This window comes from Botryllus schlosseri, chromosome 1 (assembly GCF_051294905.1).
Source record: "Botryllus schlosseri isolate E-star chromosome 1, Bs_hap1, whole genome shotgun sequence".
Lineage (NCBI taxonomy): Eukaryota > Metazoa > Chordata > Ascidiacea > Stolidobranchia > Styelidae > Botryllus > Botryllus schlosseri.
The window spans coordinates 33,928,634-33,956,216 of NC_137236.1; the positions used below are offsets into that span (position 1 = coordinate 33,928,634).

General features: G+C 41.1%; 1 protein-coding gene, 1 long non-coding RNA gene and 1 other non-coding gene across 6 annotated transcripts in view; 2 read left to right on the forward strand and 1 right to left on the reverse strand.

The window, feature by feature from the left end:
- LOC145435693 (uncharacterized) overlaps nucleotides 1-27,583 on the forward strand; it is a 224,194-nt gene that overhangs the window by 131,421 nt on the left and 65,190 nt on the right. The window lies entirely within an intron of this gene.
- Nucleotides 75-2,661, reverse strand: LOC145435991 (uncharacterized). Its single transcript, XR_013914120.1, has 2 exons — nucleotides 2,096-2,661; nucleotides 75-317 (listed from the first exon to the last, which is right to left on the reverse strand). It is a non-coding gene; the product is annotated as an uncharacterized LOC145435991 (long non-coding RNA).
- LOC145451712 (U6 spliceosomal RNA) lies at nucleotides 12,217-12,321 on the forward strand. Its single transcript, XR_013919008.1, has one exon. It is a non-coding gene; the product is annotated as a U6 spliceosomal RNA (small nuclear RNA).

The window sequence follows — 27,583 nt, forward strand, 5'->3', positions numbered from 1 at the left end:
CTTCATGCACCAAGCAGTCACTTCCAGTTGTGCCCCGGATAGTTTTGCATAACTGGCTAACATCTAGCAAATGGTCAATACCACAAATAACTGTTGAAATGTGTTCATTTCTTGAAAGGATTGCATGAAGTGAGATATAATAGCAGTTCCGGAATGTAGTAATATTGTGCCCTCCATTTCGTGTGGTAGAGGGTTAGCTGATATACGCATCGTCATTGAACGGTCATACTTGTAATAACGTTTCTTTCAATGACCTGCGATGTTAAATGTTAGCACCGGAGAGGGAGGGAGTCAGCGGTGCAGGCAGAACGTGTAACCTGAAAAATAATGCATAGCGTATTAGAAAGCATCAATGGCACTGGTGCTTATCTTAGGTCATATTCATAGAAACTAGATGGGAAGTAATTAAAAGGCGAGATACATGCTAATAACTATGAAATTGCAAACAAAACAATTCATCATTCTTTACTCAAGATTGGTTTTCCCTTCAAATCACCACGAGTACCCTGGCTTCCTTTATTCGATTCTCTTCCTTTTCGAAGTTTACTAACTAGCTTCTTCGTGAAGGAGTGACCCAACACTCTGAGAAATAAGTCAATGATATAATCTATAACTAGTTTGGAATGGACATCAGAACATGTCGCTCTGTTGATGCTGCTTGTGAAGTTGAATACGTACGAACTTTTGATAACTCTGTCCTGCAAAATTGAAAAGTTCATTAACTTTGAGGATTTGCTGCATTCCCTTGTAAACTCCCTGTAGACTCTCCTAAGAAGAAAGAGCAGCTCTGAGCTTGGATAAATAAGTGCCCCGGCCTTCCGCTCCATTAGGGGGATCAACTTGCCAAAGGGCTTACCAGTGTTATTTGTAATATATTCAAGCAAAGATCGGTCTAACTCAGTGGTTCTTAACCTTTTTCATATCGTTACCCCCAAGAAGAAAATGACGGGATGAAATTACCCCCTTTCAAAAAATAACAAATTACAGCTTGCAATCAATTAATTGTAAAACAACATAAAGTGACGTCATAATGTACACTGAAATGCCTGTTAAAAATATCAAGTCAATGGGAAGGCTGATGCTGTTTTTGTGTTATATCCAGGGGTCACATCAGGCAAAGGGGAGGATAATAGACAGCATCTCATGTAATGGCCAATCGCAAACTTATTTCGATGTTTCGTTTTGATAAATACCATTGCAGAAAAGCCTATTTCACAGCAATAACTTTAAGGAAATTCAATCAGAAAGTTCGATGCCATTATAACGAAGATTGGTTATTCATTTTGAAGGCGAACCCAAAAGGTTCCAATATCTTCCCCTCGTTTCTTCGAAGGTATTTTGATGCTGTCAGACTTAATTTTTTTGACTAGACTAGACCACTAAACTGTTTCAATACTAACAACTATATTTCTACGATGTTGTTACTGCATTATAGGTGTAAAGCTGAACTTAGACGCCCCTTGTTGTCTTTCAATTCGCCAGCATGCGTAACAATATATGATCCGCACTACTGCAAAATAAATTGGACATATCTAGCACTATACTAAACTACATTCGACCCTGTTATTCATAATCACTAGGGGTTACTATGATATCACAGCAGGTATGGTGTGTTAAGTGAAACAAAATATATACAAGCTCGCAAAAATATATGTTAGCCCACATTCATATTTACGTTTGAAAATATTTCACTGCAGCGTTATAAGTTTATAAAAAATATCAATTTGAATTACCCCCCGCAAATTGGGAAATTACCCCTTTGGGGGTAATTACCCCCAGGTTAAGAACCACTGGTCTAACTGGTCATTGAATTTTCGAATCGCCTTTCTCAAAGTAAAACCAGCCATGTATTCCAAAATATCATTCTCCCTTTCAGAAATACTGGCAGACACTAATGACTCAGGCTGCGGTGCCTTTATTCCATTATCAATAATTTTTTCCATGAGCTCAAGTAAAAATTTGGCAGAGAGAAGCCTGTCCTTTGATTTTGTGAATGATATTGGATCACCGCAAACCTTACTGTAACTCATCACAAGATCATCAGGATTTCCGTTGGAGTTCATACTGATAATCCAACCCGTAGCTAGTTCAATACCTTTTTCAGAGAGTACTGGCGGGTCTTTGAAATCCAATGAGCGCAGCAGCGGTGCAAGATCAACTGGTTGCTGTATGATATTCGGAACATATATGTTGTCCTTGCTTTCGTCAAAGTCGTTGAAGAGCAGTTCATGGACAATTTCCGGAGGAATATCGTACCATTCCTCAACAACATCACTGACTTTCGAGGCCATAATTTCAATAGATATACTGTATAAATGAGTATACATTAAAATATTTATAATAATAATATGACAGATCCCATGACAGTACTGAATTACTATTTTTCCGACTAGTATTACAACTAGGGAAGGCACAACTGTTTGCAGGCATTTCCAATATTCGATAGTTGTGATGAATCACTAATACATATCTGCAAAACACCTACTAAAAGGTCAAATGCCACAAAAGATCACTAACAGAAAACAGAAACTTTCTCAATGCTAAGGTTTTGTGACTGGCGCGAATTTGCTCAACTCGTGAGGTCACTATCACCCGACCGGAAATGATTGACAGGCCACGCAGTTACCGTTCTATCCCATTCAGTTTTCCATGGTCGTATCGTCGTCTGCCCATTATTGAGATTTGAGCAAGACAGTGGCTATTCGTCCGGAACCGGATGAATAGCCCGCAGCCGTAGTCTAGGCTATTCGTCCGGAACCGTATGACGTAACTATCCGAGATAAATGTTTCGTGTGACGTAACTGTTAAAAACCAACATACTGCATACTGGCATTGTTGAGTATTGACGGACTTCGGCTGTTAGTGTTTCTGTGTTTAGGTTATCGGTGCACAATAGCGCCATGCTCTTAAATATATCGAATACATTGTTTATATAATAAACCAATGATGGTGATGATGATGATATGGCAGCACACGGTGAATCTCAAAGACACAGTACACGATGCGTGAGCATGAGCATTTGAGCAGTGAGCACGCGGTACATTGTGCAGCGCAATGGTTTCCAGTCCAACATTGTCCACTGCTATGCGATGGTACCATCCGAAGAAAAATTTAAGCAAAGTACCGCATCTCTGTTATGCTACCTCTGCTTTGCAGACTTAATAATAAATAATCGCTGTATTCTCCCAAAAGCAATTTTTGTGGTGCATTGAATTGATAAAAAATGCTAATAAGCCGAACTGAACTGATATTAGACCTGGTATTTGGACACTGGTTCATCGCCCTGCTTTCATCTCTATCTTTCCAGTCCAGCATGTCTGCTAGAAGATGAAGATATATATCGTAACCCGGGATATATCGCGTTGTGGATGGCTGTATTCTGTACCTCATGTACAACGACCAATTCCTTTTCATTGACTGATGAAGGCATCTCGATGGTATTACAGACACGTTGCAATACAATTACACATTAGGATCAACAAAAAGTGTACAAAAACTACAGCAAGCAAGGACAAAAGTCTACAGTCGCGCTGTAGCGAAAGGATCGGGAGATCATCATAGAAACGAATGCGAAATAATCAGCGTTGAGTTCATGCAGGAGTAATTTGATGGTATCGTGACAGAAAACAACTGCGATAACTGCCAGAGTCTTCTTTACTACTCGTAGTCTACCTACGTGGATCCTCCAATCTGTCTATTTTATGAAGTATAGAATGCACGTTATATTTGATCACGGCGCTTGTACTTCAATTTCGTAGTGATTATCGTCGGGTCATATATGTTAGTAGTAGTATAGATCGCTCTGGGGGTGGCAGGGGTTCTTATGGGCGGGGTGGTGACCTGCCTGAAATCCCGGGGTGATGACCCCACCCTTTTAGACCCCCTATGTGGTGGTGACCTGCCATTGTTTCTTATGGGCGCGGTGATGACCCCACCCTTTCGGGTATAGGCTGCGATGATGATATACCTTGAAAACTCGTGTTGGTGACCCCACCCCTTCGCTATAGGCTGCGGTGATGACCTGCCGTCTCGTATTCGAGGGAATCCTAACGTTTACGGTGAATACGACTTCGATATATCGTTATTCTTATGGACGCGGCGATGATTCGTACTTTCGGGTATAGGCTGCGACGGTGACTCGTATTGAAAACTCGTGGTCGTGATTCGTACTTTCGGGTATAGGCTGCGGCGGTGACTCGTATTGAAATACTCGTGTTGGTGAGTCGTATTTTCAGGTATAGGCTGCGTTGGTGATTCGTACTTTTGGGTATAGGTGGCGGCGGCATACTAACGTGAAACTCGTGGTGGCATGCTAATGTTTTTAGGTATACGCGCAGCGACATGCTAACGACGATAATGTGTCTGTCATGTATTCTTACAGGGTCTCTGCTGATTCACCATGTGTTCTTATGGGTGCAGTCGTGAATCGTACTTTTAGGTATAGACATCTCTCGCATATCATACTTTCGGGTATAGGCATCACTAAACAGGAAATTCACTAATCCGCAGTGCATTGTGCGATTTTGAAAACCAGATGTTGGCGGTTGTATTTTGGATCTGTGTGACCCGCTAAATACGTCCGTTTTGGAAATTCGGAGCGCGCACTATCGTATCGATTATTCCACTAATCCAGTCAGCACTATTACATTCAGGAGTATTCAGTATTCAGCAGCGACACGAAAAGCAACCAACAAATAACCACACTCGTAAATTAACACTTCAAAAAGTGTAAAATAGATTGCAAATCCCGCGATCGCTAACAAGATGTCTCGGACATAACCATTTTTAGTGACTTGGTGTTAAAGACATACCGATCACTCACAAAGTATTATTTCGGTAATTAATTGACCATAGAGCCGGCGTAGACGGTGATTCGAAAACTAACAATTTAACGCTTTCTGGTGCTTGCTATATGTTTTGACACTTGGGAACGTGGCTGACTTTAGTTGCACGCTAAGAATTATGAGAATATTGAATCAATGTGTCAATTTGTCAACTTGAAATGAAACTTACTACACAACTCAAGTTGATTCGTATCTGAATGTGTTAATTCGGTACAATTCTAATTATTTTGAGAAATCTTTTCGTGATCTTTTGATTCGACCGTAACCTGAATATTACTGACGCCGACTTTCAGCTACATCGGATTATTCGCACATTCCGCGCTGCTGTTTTCACGTCTATAGAATCAATACCAACTATAATTCTACAAGAATCAAGAATCACAAGTATGTGCATTATACAGTTATTGTCTTTATCAACATGAAATCAAACTCTTAACAAAAACACGCATCTTATCACTCGTCAACTCTATCATGAAAATCCTCGAGTCCTTATCATCAAAAATGTTATAGCGCGGCGTCGGAATCCATTCGTGGGATGTACTAAAGATAAATCCAGATAATCCAAAATGAAATATTTGGACTTTGACATAGTGTGAATTGAAATAGGATTGACAAACATGACTACCAACTTTGATCCAGCCACATTTCAAGAATATACTTTGAAACAAGTAATGTAACGTTACAACTCTATTCACGATCCTGCTTTCCGTTTGTCAAAGATATATTTTAACATCTTACCATACTCAAAAGAATTATTCACAACCAGGGCTGTGGAGTCGGTAAATTTTACCACCGACTCCGGCTCCGACTCCGACTCCACACATTTTCAATATACCGACTCCGACTCCGACTCCTGAGTTCTTAAACGTACCGACTCCGACTCCGACTCCGACTCCTGGGTCTTTAAACGTACCGACTCCGACTCCGACTCCCGACTCCGACTCCAGCATTATTACCAATTTACTTCGAAAATCATAGGCCACATTGGCGGTTGAATGACTATCATACAACCATTAAACATATGCAAACATATGATTAACTGTGGCATGCTGAATTGTTTCATTGTGGCACAACTCGAATTATCCACTTGCAATTAACATGAAATAAAGATTTGCTAAATATCCTTCCTTATTCAAGTTTTTACAACATGGACTATCTAATATCCTGAAATGTATGAATCATTCAAATATGGCAGATATCCAATCCTGTTTAATAAAAATGTAGATAAAAAAATCCAAGTGTAGCTCTTACGTATGACTCAGCAACTAATAAAGAAATTGAACTTACTAATTTTGTCATTGCACACTATCCTGACTACAAGCACAAACAGTGTTACTACTAATAATAGACATTGGTCAGAAATAGAATTTAGTTAAGCAGTCAAAGACCATAGCCTATGTCTAGTCTGCATGTACTTAATCAAGTATTCAAGGATTGGGACTTGCAGTCTTTCTTAATCATTTGTTCGACCCAAACAGCTAAGCTAAACTACAAATATTTTTTAATTTTGTCAAGTGGGGAGCATCGTTTGGTCATATCTACATCATTTTTACAATTTTACAAAACCAGCCGATGCATTTTCTGTGTCACAGTATCATGGTATAATTCCAAAAATTGCATCAATTTTGACTGCATCGCGACAACGCATATTGCGATTTTCTTACCCTCTGCAACTGAGTTGTAATTTGCAAGTAATGTCTGATTTTATCTATATCAGGGGTGGGCAACTTTTTCGACGGAAGGGACACCTGAGATTTACGAACCATTGCGCTGGCAACTGGAATGTTGATAACCTTTTTTAGTCGTCGATAGGAGCGAACCGAATTAGGTAACATTGCAAACAAGACTTATATTATTACGCTCTAAAATTGATAACAATATCTCATGCAACTGTGCAGTGCGCAATCAGGCCCTGGTCGCGCGAAGCGCGAAATTTTTTTGCAAGATAAGGACTGAATAGCTTTATCAATAAATAGGTCGCTAACATACATTGGGGGTCGCATCTGTATATCAATGGGCTCATTTGGCAAGGACAGGATTATTCGACGTTTAGACATAGCAAAATCGATGGTATCAGTGAACATGCCTCTATCATTTTGTGCAAATGTTTTGTCGACGATCTCGCTGCGAGTGCACAAGCGAAGCCGCATCTCCTAATTGTGAATACAGTTAGACTCAATTCTGCGGATAATACGTATTTATAATTTTCAGAAGTGGGCTCAAATACTGAATGCAAGAAATCTAGTGACAATGAATCATGCCAAGTACCGAGAAAAATTTCAAGTCCAATAAATCTGCTATGAAATATTATACTTCATGGTCATATACGAAGATCTGGGATAAATGTGACTGGCCCCTGGATACGTCAATGCGTCAGAACTGTTGTTTTAATCATCATCAAATTTCGCGGTCATGCTAATCAAATTTTGGTTGGCCTTGCGATTGTACCTGATGTCATAAATAATTTCGAGAATTACGCAGGCCACACCTAACCTTCTCGTGTGCCAAATTTGGCGTTCGTACCACGGGCTGGCCGCACCTGATCTGTATGGTTAATAATAACAGTGGTTGGTGGTACATAAAAATTCTATTGAAAATTCTTTGAAAGCAAATGTTTTCATGATAGAGAAGTTGGAGTCGGAGTCGGAGTCGGAGTCGAAGTCATAGTCATTCTCACAAACTCCGACTCCGACTCCAGTCAGTATTTTCCCACCGACTCCGACTCCGACTCCGACTCCAGCTATTATAGTTTTCACGACTCCGACTCCGACTCCGACTCCATCAAGCGAAAATTACCCCGACTCCGACTCCGACTCCACCGACTCCGACTCCACAGCCCTGTTCACAACATTAACAATTGTTAAAAATCTAGTTTTCACTTACTTGATGATATCACTGCAACTCATAAATTTGAATTAATTCATCCTGGTTGTATTCGTATGCTCGGTCTTTTTTATTCAATTGTAAAGGTTGTTACTATTCTGAAGACAAAGTATTTACTAATCGGTGCATATACGATTTGACATATTATATTTTGAGTATACGAGATTTGAATGTCTGAACAATAACTGAGAAATAATTTATCACAATTAAATCCGTATATTACAGCGTAAAAGATATTGCGATGTCAGCAACTCTGTAAGGTCATAGTTACTACCACATTACCTAATTTACCCGACCAACTCGTCATGATCATTCCTGAAATCAACACAAACGTGACCACTGACTTGAGTTAACCACAAAACAGCATCAAGTTTTAAATCCACTTGTAGCTTACGGCTTATTTGAATGCGGGTTATGTTTTGTTGTAATTGAGTGTACGGAAATAGTATTACGTCTTGACATATCACCATCTTACCATATTCAAAGAGTCAACCACGAAAACATTGCAAGTAAATCCGTTTGTAACTTACCCGACCAACTCAAGCAGTTAGCCAAGCATACACGAGTCCATACAAACACTAAAACCTAAAATCCATAGCAAGTTCGGTTGTACTCATATCCCTACGACACCTCATTTTTATTCAACTTTAAAATACCCAAGACTATAAAGATGTAATAGTTCCAGTATTCATACATTGAACAGCCGATGCAAAATGCTTTATTATCCCGATACCCAACGGGTAATTGAAACGACTAAGTGTAGAGTCAGTATATCACAATATCGGTACTATTGAATCCAGCAATTGATACGATTTATTGTCGGAATTTGTGACAGAGAATTGAAACATATGCACTTTACAGAGTGTGAAAATATCACTTTGAGTATCGAGTACCGTTCGAAGCTGGCGATCAATTCTTAATCATTTCAGTAACTCCCCATTGTGCGTGCTAAATGTGAAATATCGCGAGGTTATACACTCTAAGACTTTGATCATCACAAAAGTAAATTGTGATATGTTTGTTAGACGCATCCAATTCAACTAGAAGTGTCTAGTGCCCAACACTCGTAATATCAAAAAAGTACTTGCTACACTGTAATTCACTAAACGTGTTTTGTATTGTTGTTCATTTGTAGTATTGATTGAAATTGTTTTTGAACCCTCAAATAATAATTCCCGACATGAAACTAAGCCACCGAAAGTCGTTACCATCACAAAGAAACAATTGGCATGATGTTTACTAAATGTGTCCTATAGTTAGGTGTACTGGAATTATTTGTAAAACACACACACACACACACACACACACACACACGATCAGAGAAATTGGAAATTTTTCCGTTGTTATTCGCTAAAGTAAATGTCATCACAATACTCTGCCACTAAAAGACGTTACTTGTATGTGATTGAATCCCTAACAATTAACCCACTATTCCAAAGAAATTTTACTCACTCGACAGATATGAAACAGCGTCACTTAATCGGTCTATATCGTTTTTCTAAAGGTAAATCATATCCATCCAATAGAAAACAATTTTCACTAGATTGGTAATGAAACCGAAGTCTTCATTCAATATTTTTTTGTCAAATACTTTGCAATAAACACACTGGAGTGGTTGAGCTTCACATCAACAGACCGTCATCTGTAAATCAAGCTTACATCCGATTTGTAACTGTATTGTTTACCTAACCGAGTTGTATGCACAGTTTGATATTTTTTGTCATTTAGTGATTGCTGAACATACCACTTCGAAATACTGCGTCGATCTCAATTCCCTTTATCCTGATAATCGAAGTACTTTTGTTTTGAATTCATAACAATCGGCTTTTCTATGACATGATAAATTAGAAGATTTAGAAGATTGGTTGCATATCACGAAAAATAATATACCACACATATTATTACTGTTACTCCATTGATCGGTATTTTCAAACGAGTCGATTTTCAACGAGTAAAATTTATTACTTGAGTTGTTCTGCTTAATGTAAATGTAAACTCATCCATCTTTCAAAACCACAACGAACAACGATAAAAAGTATGCAATCAAACACAACATGTTTTACTTTTGTAGGACACTAATTATTATCTCATTTCATACTAAGTGTATACGAAAGATATTCATGACACACGAAAATATTCGATATCCCCATACTATACTAAACCGCGGAATGATTGGCCAGACTCTACAAAATGTTTCGATGTCACAAGAACTTTATTGTCTGAGTGGTTGTTCATGTATCTTAATAATCAAATAGTTCAACACAGAACTAGTACGAACAGAAACATCAGAGTTGTTTACACAAAAGTTTGTATGCGTGCAGTATGCGAATACCATGTGTAAGTCGAGCACAATTGCGGTATCCATCCGAGTTTAGTTAACACAAATTCATTACAACGGAGCCGCGTAAACTTGCGTGAAAGAAAAGCATACCCACTTCTCGAGGGTTCTGTCAATGTCATAACAATAAACCAGATACTCCAACAACAGAGTACATATGTTTTCTAGGCACGATCCTTACGTCTTTCACATAGATCAATCTACTTTGCTACCGAAAAGTGCTGAGTCATCACATGATTGTCCTCACAACGAAACAACCAGTAGATGGAGCTGTATCAAAATTTTACTAACCCTTTGCGCACCAGTGACAAATTGTTTAGTGTATCGAGTTGTTGTTCAGCGTCAAGTCCATCTGTTAAAACTTACATTAAAACAACACAGTCACAATCCAATTAAAACCCCGAATCTATTTTCATTTCGTCACAAACTGTCACATACAGAAAAATAAATTTTCTTTTCCCAACACATACTTGTAACCAATCGCTTTCATTAAACACACAACACCATCATAGTATTTACTTTCTACAACATAGACATTCCGATGTAGTCAAGAAATATTATTATTAATCAAAATCATCGACTTCTGTTTACGGTGTTAGTGTGTGCATGTCATACATGTGGGGTCCGTATTAAAATGGAAACGACACGACTGAATGTAAGGAGATAGAAGTCTATCGCATAGATTTACATGTGGTCTTCGCTACGGTTTCAAAAAACGAATCATCTCTTTTGTATTGATCTCTAGACCGAACAAGTTAGTTAATGGCCATGATTGTGTTTGTCATATGCGAATGGTAGGGTTACTGTCAAATCTACATACAAAAACCTTCTGACGCTCATAATAGCAATTTCATTCTCTCCCTTCGTAGTCATATACCACCAACTCGTCTTTTTTTTTGTTCATCGATAGCTACGTTTACCAAGACCAACGACACTGAACCCACGACGTTTACCTATGTAAAATTATCTTTTTCACTTGGAAATACATTTTTTCTTTGGGTAACAAACCTTTTTCACTTGGAAATCTATTTTTTACCCTGGATAACAAACCTTTTTCACTTGGAAATATATTTTTTCTCTGGGTAACAAACCTTTTTTACTTGGAAATATATTTTTTCTCTGGTTAACAAACCTTTTTCACTTGGAAATACATTTTTTCTTTGGGTAACAAACCTTTTTTACTTGGAAATATATTTTTTCTCTGGGTAACAAACCTTTTTCACTTGGAAATATATTTTTTCCCTGAGCAACAACCATTTTCACTGAGCAACAAACCATTTTCACTTGGTGGGTCGTCGTTTACCTTAGTAAAAATATCATTTTCCTTTGGAGATCCGGCGTTTACCCAGTGTAACAATACGTTTTTTTCTTGGTCATCTAACTTTTCATAGAGTAAAAATACCATTTTCGTTTTGAAATCTGACAACCACACGCATCAATTTGGTATTTGCTGTATTGGTGAAAGTTTGAAATAGATTACACCGAACAGTGACGAAAATATACACGACAATCGGTTTCAGAGTATACTCACGTCGGTAGCAACACATCTATATCATCGGTTAACCACATGAAATAACAATATAATCTTGTATATCGAAATGTATGCTTTGGAACATGACGAATATTGTGTGACCTGATGTGTGTATGTGTCCGGGCTCGTACTTTAGTTTTTGCACAGAGTCTATACGTCTGAATAAAACACCTCGACTTTGGTATCTGGTTGGTACATAGATAACGGCGGTCGGAAATCGATGAATTTAGGTTATCGTCATGCCAACAGTTCCGGACTAGTGATTTTTCTCACACGTTTACTATATTGTGTCACTCTTTATTGGTCAATACATATCCCGCCGTTCAGTCTGAAATCGAAAACCCAAGAAAGTATTAACCAGATCCGGATATCGACTCTGAATCAAAAAACCAATGAAACATGTTACACCCTGTGTTTCCATGAAAATAACAAGACATTACACATCAAGTAAACTTCACGATTGTTCACAAGTATTCGCGTAAACGAGGTGTGTGACATTACATACATCACGGATAACATCATGGCCGACATTACAAGCATCATGGATGACAAATTCATGTTCTCAAGTCTCATACATGAACCGACTCTGTACATTCAATGTGGGGGTAGATGACTTGGAGACTCGCTTCGGCGGTACACATACTAAAATTGGAACGATACAGAGAAGATTAGCATGGCCCCTGCGCAAGGATGACACGCAAAATCGTGAAGCGTCCAATCTTTTTTAAGAGTTTTCAAGGTATATCATCACCGCAGCCTATACCCGAAAGGGTGGGGTCATCACCGCGCCCATAAGAAACAATGGCAGGTCACCACCACATAGGGGGTCTAAAAGGGTGGGGTCATCACCCCGGGTTTTCAGGCAGGTCACCACCCCGCCCATAAGAACCCCTGCCACCCCCAGAGCGATCTATACTACTACTCATGTTCAAATACACACACGTAAAATGCGATATACAGGACACAATGTGATGTAATGAACAGAACAGACATTAGGATGCCGAAACACCATAGTATCTCAATGCGGTTTCCACCTCAGCTTCGTGTAGGTTCGATCTTGATCTTGTCGCGTCTTCCATTTTCAGACAGCCCTTACTTTCTTGTTTTCATTCGATTCTTTGTTCCGGTATAGAGATTGTAGGATTGTACAATCTCTATAGTTCCGGTCCTTCAACTAGTCTTTCTCTGCGCTTATCGACGACTTAGGACCGAGTAACACTGGGCTAAAGTAGCCCAGATAATCCTCTGGTAATTGAACCCAAGCCGCTAGCGTTGTAGGCGGTGGTAGTCACCATTACGCTAGAGTTCCCTTGTTTGGATATTAGTAGAGATAGGTAACCAGCGACAGTATTATGTTCCGGTAATATACAGCGATAAACTAAACACGCAAAAACGCAGCCGAGCCGAAGTCCGTCAACTCAGCAGCGCCAGTATATGCTGGCGGGTGGCGGCGCATGATTACGTCACACATCAGATGCTGACGGTGCTTAGTTACGTAACACAGTTCCGGACGAATAGCCTGGACTATAGGCTGCGGGCTATTCATCCGGTTCCGGACGAATAGCCACTGCATTTGAGCAAAGGGTGGAGCGAAGCTTGTTGTGCTCGAAGAAAGTGGACACGGTCGTTGAAGATTCCTAGGAATGCTGATTCGGATACGTATCGTAAAAGGTGCAGTACTACATAGTATTCGTTACCGTGAATATAACTGTGCACACCACCGGGATGACATTGATTTCATGATTGAAATTCTTCATTCGCCGCATTCTCTGTTCTATTTTGGGATGTTAGTCGACCTATATACTGACCTGTGACACCACATACTCTGCCGCGGAGTAGTTGAAACTGTTGGCATGTTTATGTCATTTTTGGGCCATAGCATAGAGATATTTCCATCCACTGCTGGATTTGTTTGGCACACATGCCACCTCAAATGAGGAACCTTCTGCTTCAATACATAAGATCACTGGCGTAGCCAGGGGGGGGGGGCGAAAGGGGCGGTCGCCCCCCCCCCCCAAATTTTTTGAAAATTTTCGAAAAATCAATAGATATTAGAGTATTTTTGGGCAAATGTATGCAAACTCACATTTTTCTTCGCGCTTCGCGCGATTTAGTGTCCGTTGATTTTGTTATCGGTATCACGAAAAAAATATATTCCGCAAATACCCATTATTGAATTTAGCTGCATTCTCAATTATGAGAATACAACAGTACCAGTAGATACACTAGACTAGCCCGAGGTCGTTGGGTTGATTGAGTCTGTAGGAGTGTCAGTTCAGTATGGGGGTTGCGGACTGTTAGCTCCGGCAACTTCCGTTCCGGGACACACGAAGATATATAAAGTATGCTACATGCTACTCCGCAAAGTGCGCTCCCAAAATGATTGACCACCATAAAACCGACCCATGTATTCCGAAGCCTTCGATATAGATTTTCGGGTGCCTAAATGGCTGGCGCCGAATGATCCTGTCCCTGCAATCAGACCGCTCCAACATAAACGCAACTGGCACAGGGAAAAATCAACACCTCCCGTTAAAAATTGCTAATTTGAAATTGAACGAGTCTGATCAAAGGAGTTTTTTAATTTGGTATGGTATGTATCAGCGATTTCAATCTTTAAAGTATAGCGTCATTCTCTACCAGAGGTTACGAACAAAGTAATAAGAATGGACATCACTTGCTCATATAGACGTACCAATATTATTGATCAAATTCTTTCATTTATTCAAAAAAAATTTCCGCTCCGCGCGACTAGTGCCAAAATTCACACTGATTGTTCATCACTTTATGTCAGCGATTTGGGCTCATCCGTACAACGACCGCCTAATAAGCTATAGTTGGCAACTGGAAGCTTCCATAGGGTATGTGTGTGTGTGCGTCTAAGAATCGTATGTATAAAGGGTAGTGATGAAATTGCCTATGGCAGGATGTACGGTTCTGCGAGATGTTCCCACGGAGAGCTCCCCTAAAGTCATAAATCCCCCCCCCCCCAAACAAAATAAAAATAAATTGTTTTTCTGGCTTGGACCTTGCGTGTGCTCGATCTCTTGAGTGGTGACAGCTTTCTACGCAAGTCATGAAGTAACAGCAATAAATGACAAATGTCCCATCCGGCGTCCACCCTCTAGAACAGGGGCGGCCTACCCTACCTATCAACATTCAAGTGGCCCGCGCAATGGTTCGTGAGTCTCATGTGGCCCTTTGGCCACCCTGCTCTAGAAACTCTAAATAGTCTTGCCGTGTGTTATGAACATATAGCTCAAGATGTATATTTAATTGCCCCCTGAATGTTTGATGACACCACTTCTATCAGCCCTGCCGGCAAATCTGATAATGAAAACGTATTTGCAATATGCAAAGACCAATATAATGAACAAATTTCATTCATTAACCATGAAAAATTTTCGCGATTCGCGCGAAAGTGTTGTCGTCCTGGTTTTCCACAATCATCATTTGAACACATCCGTCTGTGAGTGGAATATATATAACGATCGCCCCAGATCTTGTGTTAATCATCCAATAAGTGCCAAAGTCCATCGATTTTACCTATTTTTTCCTTATCTTTAAGGGGGGGGGGGTCATTTACGTCATCGAATTTTTCGCCCCCCCCCCAAATATTTTTTCTGGCTACGCCCTTGCATAAGATGAGTGGTTCTTAACCTGGGGAACGCAAGGAATTGACTAAGTCTGTTTGAATTCCGACTAAACATGTGTTTCGCAGCCATTTTCAGAAGACGATTGTTGAAGAAGAAACTTATTTCGTATTCAAGAAAGCTCGCCAAATTCAAACTCCAGCAGTCGCGCTCAACTTCATTTAAGCAAATTTTTGATATTCTTTGAAGATTTAGAGGAATTCCCACATGTAAGTCATTTATTACTTCATAGCTTTGGCAGTAGCTAAGCTCGTTGTGCTGGGTAGCTGTTGTTAATAGCTGGCGAACTGCACTGCTTAAGACAGACTTAGATGCAATATAGGTTGCTCGGTTTCGCCCTCAATTAAGCTACCCTATATCAACACAATTTAATTCAATTCCAAAACTGATCAAATTGAGCATGGCAGTACAGAACGACAACTTGTTCTCTGTAGTCACTACCAGCATTAGGATTAGTCTCAGTGCAACCTACCTTGAAACAAATTGATGTCTTGTCCAATGTTTTTTTGCTATTTTCAAACAAGTTTTGAGAAATTTGTCAAAAATGTTAAAGACTGGAAAACGGATTCTAACTTGGCGTAAGACATACCATATGTATACTATTGGATCAGGGATGGGCAACCTGCTGCCGTAGATGGGAAATTTGTGCGGCCGTCAACACCTAATTCAATTAGTATGTGTTAGCATCCGTCGACATGCAAATTGAAATTACTAATTCACCCCCAATTTTTTTGAAGATTTTAATTATTCTTGAAATTTTCTTCGCGCTCCACGTAATTCATCATAACCTAATTTTTCGATTCTAATATAGTAGCACCCTTCTAAATCTGAGCAGGAATCAGAATCGTGTGCTCCTCACGAAAGAAAATTTTTTATGGTACATTTGGGCGATTTCAATATATTTCCACTACCAATACGATGGACAATCCTGATCAGGGGTCAAGAAATTACAGTATACAATAAAGTGCATGACTAATAATAATTGGCCCACACGAAGATGCATTATCATTTATAACTTGCCCGCTGCATTTGATAAAGTAAGTCTTGAATCTCTGCTATGTCATGTAAAAGGCGGAGCCCTCACCACAATATGTACCAGTACCGGTACTTCCAAAATTGTTATGTTTTTGTTACCCTATTTGTCTTAGTAGTCTTTATAATGTCATATTAGGGACTTTGCTTAATATAGCGACTTGAATTCGTTTTAGTGGAACTGCAAGAAACTAGCTACACAGAAGGAATGAGGTCGAGAAAAAGAAACAATTGGAAGTTTGGCCAATGGTTGGAGACCACTCGTGTTACTGCATGTCTCCTAAAGAAGAATTAGCAGCAATACTTCCATCGATAATCTTCTCATCGTGAATCATGAATGAATATACAGTTTGTTCCAATGTCGTTTTGGGGTGTGAAGAAGCTTTTGCGATATTTTAGCATAGGGTTGCTTTGCGATAGGTATTGGATGTACGTGAATTTACAAGCTGGTATGTAATCCTGATTTACACAGACAGCATGTATGTAGGTAGGCGGTAAAATTACAGTCTGAGTGGCAAATATACAGGGTAAAATGTAGATTGGATATACCAGAGGTGACTGTAACATTACAGGCTGGCGTGTAAAGTGAGATTACCGGACGAGTGTAAGTTAAATTTACATTGACTAACGGTAATATTAAATTACCACGAAATGTCTGGCTACCGTGCTTCCAAACATTTCGTGGTAAATCGAGTTTTTTTTTTACAGTGCAGTGACTCATCACAGACCTCGCTCTCACGCTCCGCTGCGAAATACCTTTCCACTTCATTTAGTTATATATTTTTAGCGGTCTTTGGTCATGATGCCGTTGAGAGCATGAAAGGGGACAAGCCTGTGTTAACTATCTCTATTTCTTCGCTGCTGTTCGTAGCTGTTTTGATCGAAACTAGAATGTTGTTCGCAGACTACAAGCTATTATGCCAACATACCTACTCTTTCAATACAACATCCATTGTAGCAGTATATTTATTAAACTCGAAGACTTTTCGGGTGCCTCTTTTCAAGAGTTATCGGCACACTGAAGGGATTTAAACTGATTTAAAAGCAAAACCAAAAAGGCAAAGTATGACGCAATGATTATGATTGTTTTGTCTGTGATTTTGATTGTTGCGTCATACTTTGCCTTTTTGGTTTTGCTTTTAAATCTGTTTAAATCCCTTCAGTGTGCCGATAACTCTTGAAAAGAGGCACCCGAAAAGTCTTCGAGTTTAATAAATATACTGCTACAATGGATGTTGTATTAAAAGCTATATTCAAGTTCTGTACCACGAACCAGCTATTTAAATACCTATACTCTTCGTCACAATAACTAATATGACTGTACGGTATAAGTAATGCCATGTCGGCGTTGGCACTCGATATTCTTGTTATCTCGCTGCATAACACCGCGGACAGAGGCATTTTCAGGAAAACAGTAAATTAGACTAGAAGTAAGAATTAGAGAACAGAAACGTTTAACAAATTAGATTAGAATTACAATTAGATCATAGGAATATTTTACAAATTAGAATAGAATTAGAATTATAGAACAGAAACATTTCGCAAATTAGATTAGAATTAGATTACTGGCATTTATCTCTAATTTAGCGAAATTAGACAACTACAGCTATCTAGATCAGAGGTTCTCAATCCTTTTCACCTCGTGGACAGGTATGATTTGAAAAATATTTGCCGGACCGGTGAACCTTCAAAATTGAAATCAACCCGAAATTTAACGTATACAGCCGTTTTTGCTAGCATATGGTGCTGGAGAGTGACATTTTGAGGGTTTTGATCGTAGTTAATTATGTTCAAGATGGCATCCATATGATTTTACGGTAGTGATTCTGCCGAGTCTAGGTAAAACTGCTTTGCCCAGATAATCGTGCTGCCGCCGATAGTCGTTTACTGTCTTCGGAGAGCCGTTTACAGTTTTCACGTCAAATGTCGAGAATTTTATCGACCCCGCTATCTCGAATAATACTCTTCTCTTCGACAATAGCGAGAGAAGTGTTTCGGAGCCAAACCCATCACCTTGTCGTGCTACCTTGCCAATACCCACTACCACCATGATGTAGCCTACTCTAAATACTACGAATGCAATGCACAGCACGAATACACCTGACAACAGCTTAATCTGGCGTTCAGTTTTATAATTCGTTGCTGCATCAGTCAACAATATTGGTAATTGCATATATATGGCTATAAATTTGTTATCTTCTCAGTATTATCAGATTTTCCGGTAGACCTGTGTGAGGTATCGTCTTAGAAAATGTAGGGCAGATAGCGTAGTGGTATAATCCACAGCGATAGGCGCCGACTTCTGTGTTTGTATGGGGCGGTAGGCGCGTAGCCAGAGGGTGTCGAAACCCCCTACTTTTGAAACGTAAAACCCTTTTGAAATGACGATTCTGACGCTAATATTCAGTTGCAATTCAACAAGTCGTATTATAAGTGTTACGCGCTTTTTGGTGCTTTCATTTCAAAGTGCAGTATTACCGAAAAGTATATATATCGACTTTTCAATTAGATAAATAAAAATGAAAAGGGCAAAAGAAAACAGGAAACAAAAAAACATCAAGATAATCAGTTTTAGGCTCGTAGTAAGCGTCTCCAACGTAGGCGGTCGTGGGCGTCTTCAAGCGACAGCCCGCGTTGCGCTAGGTCAGTCTCCATTGTCGAGCGCCATGTTTTCCGATTCCAGCCACCTCTGCGCCATGGCTCCGTCGGAATGTGATTGATGATGGCGGCGGCTGGTTGCTCGTCTTGATGCCGCACTAGATGGCCGATTAGGCGGAAGCGTCGTTCAGCTGCCAGTAGACGGCATGGGACCGTTCCTGTGAGCTCTCGCAATGCATTCGTGGATATATGCTCCGGATGGTGAATGCCGAGTGCATAGCGGAGGAGTGCGTCATAGTTAGCGTTGAGCGTCTTAGCCAGCTTCTCTGTCAGCGTGAGTGCCTCTATTCCGTAGAGAAGAACCTGCTCGACAGTGGCACGGAAGATACGGGTCTTGAGCTGGGTTGAGGCACTTGAATGGAAGAGGCTATGTAGCCGTCTTGCCGCGCCCCAGGCCTTTGCTCGCCTCGCCTTGAGCGCTTTTCCAGAGTCGGCGACGTCAATACCGAGGTACACAAAACTCGTTACATACTTGAGATCGATTTCTCCCAGTTGAATCGGTGTCGCGTTCTTCGGTAGAGCTGGTATGGCCAGAACCTCAGTCTTCTTGGCGTTGATCTGGAGTCCAACGAGAACGGCGGCGGCCTCTAGCTGGTTAATGAGGCGCTGTGCCGATGCCGTGTTCGGGGCAAGCAAGGCTAGGTCGTCTGCGTAGGCAAGAATACCTACGTGTATTGCCTCGCGAGTCGTACGCGTGCGCGTTCCTTGCCGTGGCCGCCATTCAAAGAAGTTCGTATTATCCGGGAAGGCTGTTCGCAGGACGAAGTCAAGGATGACCACGAACAGGAATGGTGCCAGAGTGTCACCTTGAAGCACACCAGCCGAAGTGTTGAAATCTCCGCTGGGGCCGTCATCTGTTCGGACTCGCGCTCGTGTGTCAGTGTAGAGGGCCATAATGGCGTACGTTATCACCTCAGGAATTCCGTAGAATCTGAGGATCTCTGCCATGGCTGGGCGCGAGACCGAGTCGAAGGCTTTCGCGAAATCAACGAAGACGGCCACAACATTCTTTTTGCGTGAGCGACAGGTGTCAATGATTGTGCGCAGTGCCAGGATGTGCTCTGTAGTACCGCGAGATGGTCGAAATCCATTCTAAGCATTCAGGAGCTTGGTAGAGAGTTGCTCACGTATGCGAAGGAGCAATACTCGGTCGAACAACTTGGCAGCGGTCTGCATCAGGGAGATGCCTCTGTAGTTCGCTGGGTCACTCGCAGCGCCTTTCTTGTAGATAGGGACGATTTCGCTCTCGAGCCACTCAGAGGGCACCGGGCCGCCTTCTAGGACGCCAATCATGACGTCGAGGAGCACAATTGCAACGCCCGAGGTGTAAGCTGCTGTTGGGATGCCGTCCGTACCGGTGGCCTTGAATTGTGGTACTCCACGCATGGCTGTCTTGAGCTCACCTAGCGTGATCAGGGCTGTATTGATCGCTAGAGGATTTGCTGCTAGTGAAGGCGGTGCAACGAGCACATCGATGTCCGGTGCCGGTGTAGATAACAGGGTCTCGAAGTGTGCAGCGAGGTCTTCCGTACAGGCCTTCACGCGGGCCCTCTTGAAGCCAACTAGTTCACCGATGGCTTTCCAGGCTGCTCTTGATTGGCCTGTTTCCAACTCGTTTTCCACGGAAAGGGCAATAGCTTCGACTCGTTCCTTGCGAGCTGCGTCGTAAACGTTTGCAAGGTACAGAGCTGCCTCGTTAGCATCGCTATGTGCGTCCAGTGTTCCAGAGGTGTATACGCAGCACGTCTGAGAGTCTTAAGGTTACGGCGTGCACTGAGCACTGTTGGGTCGGATTCCCAGGCTAATTTTGGCCGTGGCTTGCTACGGGCCTCACCGAGCGTTTCACGGGCTGCATCCTTGACTGCTGCTACAAGTGGCGCAAAGGCGGTCGGTATAGTATTTTGGATCTCGAGGGCGTGGAGTGTGTGCATGGTAAAGACATTCATCTTATTTGCGTCCTTGAGATCGAACCAATTTGATAGCGGCTCCTTCGGTGTGCGCTTCGGGACGAACGGGAGTTGTTCACGAAGCGTGGCCAACACCAAGCGATGGTCACTGCTGATCGTTAGCATGCGCACCGTTCGGCAGTTCGTGAAATGGCGCCGTGCGGGAGCATTGCAGCAGATATAATCCAGCCGTGTGTTGCGTTGGCGCATACCGTCAAATGTCGTCCTACGCTTCGGCTTCATAGAGAAGTTGGCGTTGAGAGGAATGAGGTCACAGCGGTCGAGTAGATTAGTAAAATGCTCCGAGTTGCTGTTCTCGTTGCCAACTGGGAAGCGAACTCGCTGCGAGCGCTCGGCCAATGTGGCATTCATGTCCCCAAGCAGCATGGTTATGTCGCGCTGCGGGTAAGTTGATAGAATGCCTTCTAGTTGGTCGTAGAAAGCGAGCGTATCAGCTGGGAAGGCAGTGGTGTTCGGAGAAGTTGGTCCATACGCACACACGATGGTGCAGTTTGCGGCGACGGAGTTGAATGCTGGCTGTGATAATGCGGCTCTTTATAACGTCAATCTTTGCCTCAGCGTGGAAACGCTGGGATAAGATTAGACCGACGCCTCCAACTCCGCCTTGGTTGGCAGGTGATTGGATCATGATGATGCCTGCGCCTAGGTCTTTTTCGCGGAATGGTTCAGTGAAGTGTAGGCGATGTTCTTGGATTGCCAACGCATCAAGTTTGAGGTCAGTCACAAGTGCGGCAGCTTCTTCCTGACGCCATACAGAGTTCAAAGTTCTCGTGTTCAGAGTTCCGAGTTTAACTTTTGCATTTAGGCTAATCCTGAGGGATCTTGGTTGAGGCTTCGGGTCCCCGGCGCCGCCCGGCAGATCCCAGTCTTTCTGTTGATATTGTCCAACTCGGCGAGTACGCAGTAACTTTAAGGTAGTAAAGTCTTCGTCGCACTTTGCGACTTGGTCTACTCTGTTCTTTACTGCCTATACTGCGCAGCACGTCCAAGCTGTACGTAATCATGACAAGCAATCAGCTAGCGGAGCGAGAAATACACGTCTGCACTCGGCGACTGACTAAAGCGACCGAGAAGTAACATAACATAAAAAGAAAAATGCATAAGTGCTTGTCAGATATGTACGTATCTTATCTTAAGCGGTTGAATATTGTAGGCATATATATTTTTATTGCGCTCCTGTATGAATATTTGGTATTACTATATTCGCGCGCGTCGGTTCGGTATGGCGTTTTTTCATCACAGTCATTGGATATTTGATTTAACTTTCTTTTTTATTGTTTCCTTGAGATCGTTTATTTCTTCGGCCGTCAAATATTGGTTGATAATGTCCATATGTCTTTTGAATTTCCATATTTCGCATTTTGCGCTCGTATATGTCACTGTTGAGGATTTCCAGTGTGGACCGGAGTATATGTTTTGTATGCTCGCTCTTCGGTTATATCAGGGGCGGGCAACATACGGCCGGATCCGGCCCGCAACGGGATTTTCTCCGGCACGCGGAGAGCTTCCCGTCTTGCATGAGGATGTGGGCAACAGCCCAAGTCTGCCGAGATTCCCCACTACATGCTATAACTAGGTCAAATATTAGCGACTTCTTATTTTCTTATTATATACGTGTGTGCGCAGCGTGCGAGAGCGGAGATTACGCGTAGGTTCGTCGAAGCGAGAAGACTTGCATTATCGGCCTTTACGATGTAGGCTATACCCAACCCTAATGTTATTTGTGGTAATTATGGTGTTTGTCGACTACAACGGTGATTTACACCAGGCCGATATTTCTTATTTTTGATTCCGAAACCGCTGACTTGTAGCACGGCCGATTTAGTGAGTCAGCTTGTATTGGTCGTTTGCATGTCGTCAAATGACATGTCTTGAACTCCAAGTCAAATAGAACATGTTTCCAGACCTAATGTTACCGCACGAAGTTCAGAATCTCTTCACAATTTGATGCTTTATTCATTGTATTATTGGACAGGTCTTCAACATATTGCACCTTGAAATTAAGGTATAAAATTCTAATATACCTGGCGGACCGGCAGGAAAGTCGTCGCGGACCGGCGATTGAAAACTAGTGATTTAGTTGTCTAAGTCTGCTTTTGAGCAACAGCACTCTTTATAGGAGATCACGAAATAACGACATGCTTTAACAAACGATTCATTTTATCGCTGTCGTTGAGGTGTTTTCAACTGATCAAAATTTCAATAAATGATTGAGTGGATGGCAACATGCGATCTATTCATATTTCTCATTACTAGGGCGATTTTTTTTTGACATGTCAAAAAAAGTCAAAATAAGGTCAAAATTCTAGCGTTAGGTCAAAAAATGTCAAAATTGTTCAAAAAGACAAGATTTTTTGCAACCTGCAATTCATTTGTATCGTAGAATTTGCACAATCGGTGAACTTATCGTTTGACATTTCACAGCTTGTAGCCTACTTCATAGGCCTACCGTTGCAGACAGCGCATTGTCTGCTCATTGTGAATCATAAACAGTCAAATGAAATAAATAGGTTGACACGATGTTATGTTCAACGTACCGCAATATCCTAAGTGAAGCAAGACTGCGCGGGCATTGCATGGTTCTTACATCTGTATGAAAAATTGAGATGTACACCATTGTCAGAATGTAGCAACACGGTGTGTCACCAGCAGTGTACGCACGCACAACTTCATTGTTGTCAGCCAACAGCTGCTACAGTTGAACGTTCTTTCTCCATTCTTCTTGTTGTTGTTTGTATATTCATGGTGTTTGTCGACTACAATGGTCATTTACACCAGGTCAATATTCCTTATTTTCGATTCCGTATCCGCCGAGTATCTGCCAACTTGTAGCACGGCCCACCTATGCTTTTTGTAAGACACCGCTTACGCGGTGAGATGACGAGGAACCTAGATAAACCTTCAACACTTGGGTAGTGATTCTGGAGTCGACCTCGGTTGGACTAGAACCCACAACCCATTGGTGTTGTAGCTGTGGATTATACCACTACGCTATCTCGACACATCTCCATTATTGACAAGCTACTTAGTAAATACAGACACTTTTTACCCGAGAATCAGGGATATCTGGAACTAGATATGTAGATATCCCTGCCGAGAATGTAGGAAAGTATCTTTCGTTGTACTACAACAAATTTTAATTATTTTCCCCATAGTATGTCACGTACTGGAATTCATCATAGGGCCAGATTTTGTTAAAATAATATTTTGTCATGTAAAGATTTGTCAGTTTTTGAGTGAAAAAAGTTTTTTCAGGGCAAACTACTTCGTAAGGACAGACAGTTCAAACCAGAAATGAGGATAAGTAGTACAATTCTAACATTTTTTGGGAAAACACCTAATTTGCATACGTTAAGTCAAAATATGGTCAAAATTTAGTTTTTTAAGGTCAAAAAATGTCAAAATTCAGATTTTTTAGGTCAAAATCTTTCGTTTTTTATTTCAAAAAAAAATCGCCCTACTCATTACTTTTGTCTAGTGCCAGCACAGGCCGATGTCTGAGTTATATTATTGCCTGTATTGAAATCGGATTTCATACTCTATGTCTATAGTACAGTGCGTTTGAAGTTATTGCGAAAAACGAATGATGGGAAAGCGCGCGTGGTCTTATTGATTGGGCAAGCCTATTTTGAGTATATTCAAAATTTTCAATTGTTTGATACCACATTTTGTCGGTTATACCGTCCTATTAGAAAAATGAAACGTCTTGCGTCATCCTACGGGGAGGCATTGACGAAAACGGTTGTTATATTGATGCAAGATTGTGATCAGATGGACAGGTCACTGAAAACGGGTGCGCTAATTGCTTAGAAATTCTTTCGTAACGCTCCAACGATCGTTCGCCGGATGTAACTTCATTTAGTCAGTAGCGCATGCGCGGTAACGTATCAGGTGAGAGAGAGAGAGAGAGAGAGAGAGAAAGAAAGAGAGTGAGAGAGAATCTTTAATTTCAACCAACCAAAATATATAACAACAGACGGCAATGATGGTGGTACAGAAAATATGCATGCACATTGCACATTGCACACCATTCGGTATCAGATAGGAACGATCGACACGACCTTGAGCAAGGGTCTCAGACTCAAATGTGCTCGCGGGGCAAATTCCTGGTTTTTGGTGACGCCGCGGGCCGTAGCATCAAAAATAGGAGTATTCAGTGTATTTTCAAGTAGGCCTTATTTGCGGCACCTTTTAGACTGGCATTCCACACACATGGCAAAAATGTGATCTACTATCTCAATATTCAAGCCAGGTAAGAAAAAAATCGCATTTTCAAATAGCTAAATAAAATAGTTGTTTTACTTGGCATAACTTGCCAAAATAATGAAAAACAGACAAACCACCATCGATAGTGCACATGAGATATCGATGACCCATTTCGCATACAAATGATTCTCGCTAATTTGCAGTACGCTCCAAGCCTACAATTAAAGACGCTATCACGATACTAACTCAAGAATTATTTTGTAAACGAATATGGGCGCAAATACAATTTATTTAAGAGAAAGAGAACGTGAATTCGCTCGTCTGGTCGAGAGAGAAGATGGTGTTTCTCAACGCAAGCGTGTCGAAATAGACGTCGTAAACGAGGTTGCTTCGGTTGTCTGATTACTAATCAGTTATTCATGGATTAGAATTCATTGAGGCGTTTCAAGCACTAGTTCGTCGTCGCCGACGAAGCTGCGTAGTGCGTATTCAATTATTCGCGCGCGTATCGGTTATTGGTAAATAGTTGGCATTTATGCGCCATTACGGACTCGCTAATTGACAGCGCTGATGATTTAAAATCGCAAAAGGCGGGCGTTTAATCTAATTGTATGGGGTGGCCACCACGCCATAAATGTGTCATTGTAAGGAAATGTCCAATCGCCCAACAATCCATTGATGTTACAGCTGTCGAGCCTACCACTTTGTCAATCGACGCCTTCAATGGGTGATATTACCATAAATAAGGACTAGAGCAGGAGTGATCAAACTTTGCAGCTCGCTGGCCGCATCGAACATATGAACTCAATTGCGGGTCGCATTATAGTATAATCGGAATTATAAGTCAAGGTGCGAACGTTTATTTGATTAATATAGTATACATCGAGACATGGAGATAATACATAGATATGAATCATAACAATTTGAACGTTAATTTGATGATAACGCAAATGCGTCAGTAATATAAACGATATTTTACAAGTTGGCCATCTTTAATCATGTCGTCAAAATTAGAGATGGAAGTAGGTTGTGTCGAATATTGGGATAGGATGGAAATTTCAATATGTTAGCAGCGATCGGGTCATACATATGCTGATTCTGCGTTTGGTTCAGAAAGCACAATACTGACATCATTATAACCAGCATGTTACCTTTAAATACCGTTTTAGCAAAAGGCTTTTGCCTTCTACACGGTCCTTTACCAGGACGACATCAACATCATTTACTGCTGTCTTCAACATTTGAATAATTCGGTTGATTTATTGGGTACCTCATAATTTGATACAATGGGCCTATAATTAGGATGTTCGGATTCAAGTCATGTTTAAAATAGGAGCGACGAAATCTTTACAATAACGTCATAGTAAGACAAGTAATACATAATGCGTTACCTCCGACGCCGAGACAGAACTACCTATAAGTTGATTATTTATTGAGTGCAATGCATTCATCTTCAACTTTTCGCTTTTTGTAGTGATTTTGACCTTTCATTATTATTGATATGAGGCCGAAGTTAAGAACAATTTGCACCTAACTGTGCATAGGATGAATCTACCCAACACCCACAGAATAGGTTTTTTTCCACGTACACCAATAAAAGTATGATTTCCAAGTTCTAACCCCAAATCACAATTTTAATCCGAATTAATTCATTACCGTTTCAATTTTCTTTGATGTTTAGCAACCGAAACGTTTCAAAATGCGTGGGTCCCGACCCGAGGTCGGGCTACTGCACCAACCATAATAACAAAAAATACAATATTAGGAATAAAACTTAATCATTATCCTGATGAAATATCTTAGGATAAGTTTATCGAAATCCCTCTATAGCAGTGGCTCTCAAACGTGAGGAAAGGGGACGCGAAAGCATCTGAAGGGGGGCGCGAAGTCGCATTTAACTGAAAAATCATTCGTGCTCTGCTTGATTGACCTCCAGCCCATGGTGTTTACTCTGTCCATTGTCCCAATTTCATTTACGAATTATCTGATCAATAGCCATAACCTTTGATTCCATTAAACCGTCCGTTAGGAGGGCTAGCATTCTAATTTGTTACTTTAATATTTTGTGCTATCACGATAAGGAGCGCTCGAAATTTTTCACTATCAAAAAAGTAAGCGTGTTTGAAACAGTTTGAGAACCACTGCTCTATTTTTTATTGATAAAACCTTAACAAACGATCATGGATCTTGATTTGGAGTTTTACAGACATAGTTTCAGATTGATCAAGTCGAAAATCCACGAATATGTCAAAATTTTCAATTTTTTTTACTTCCGCTATGATTTCGGAACATATCAGCGACGGACCAGCGGGGCTCATGCACTTTCGGCCCAAACTCATCACAGCCTTACGGAGAAAATAGCTTTTTAGTCCGAAAGGGCATGAAAACCGTGTTGGTCCGGGTTCGTCAAAATCAGATTTGAGACTTGGGCTTCGGCATTGATGCGTGGTTCGCAAAATGCCACTTTGGAA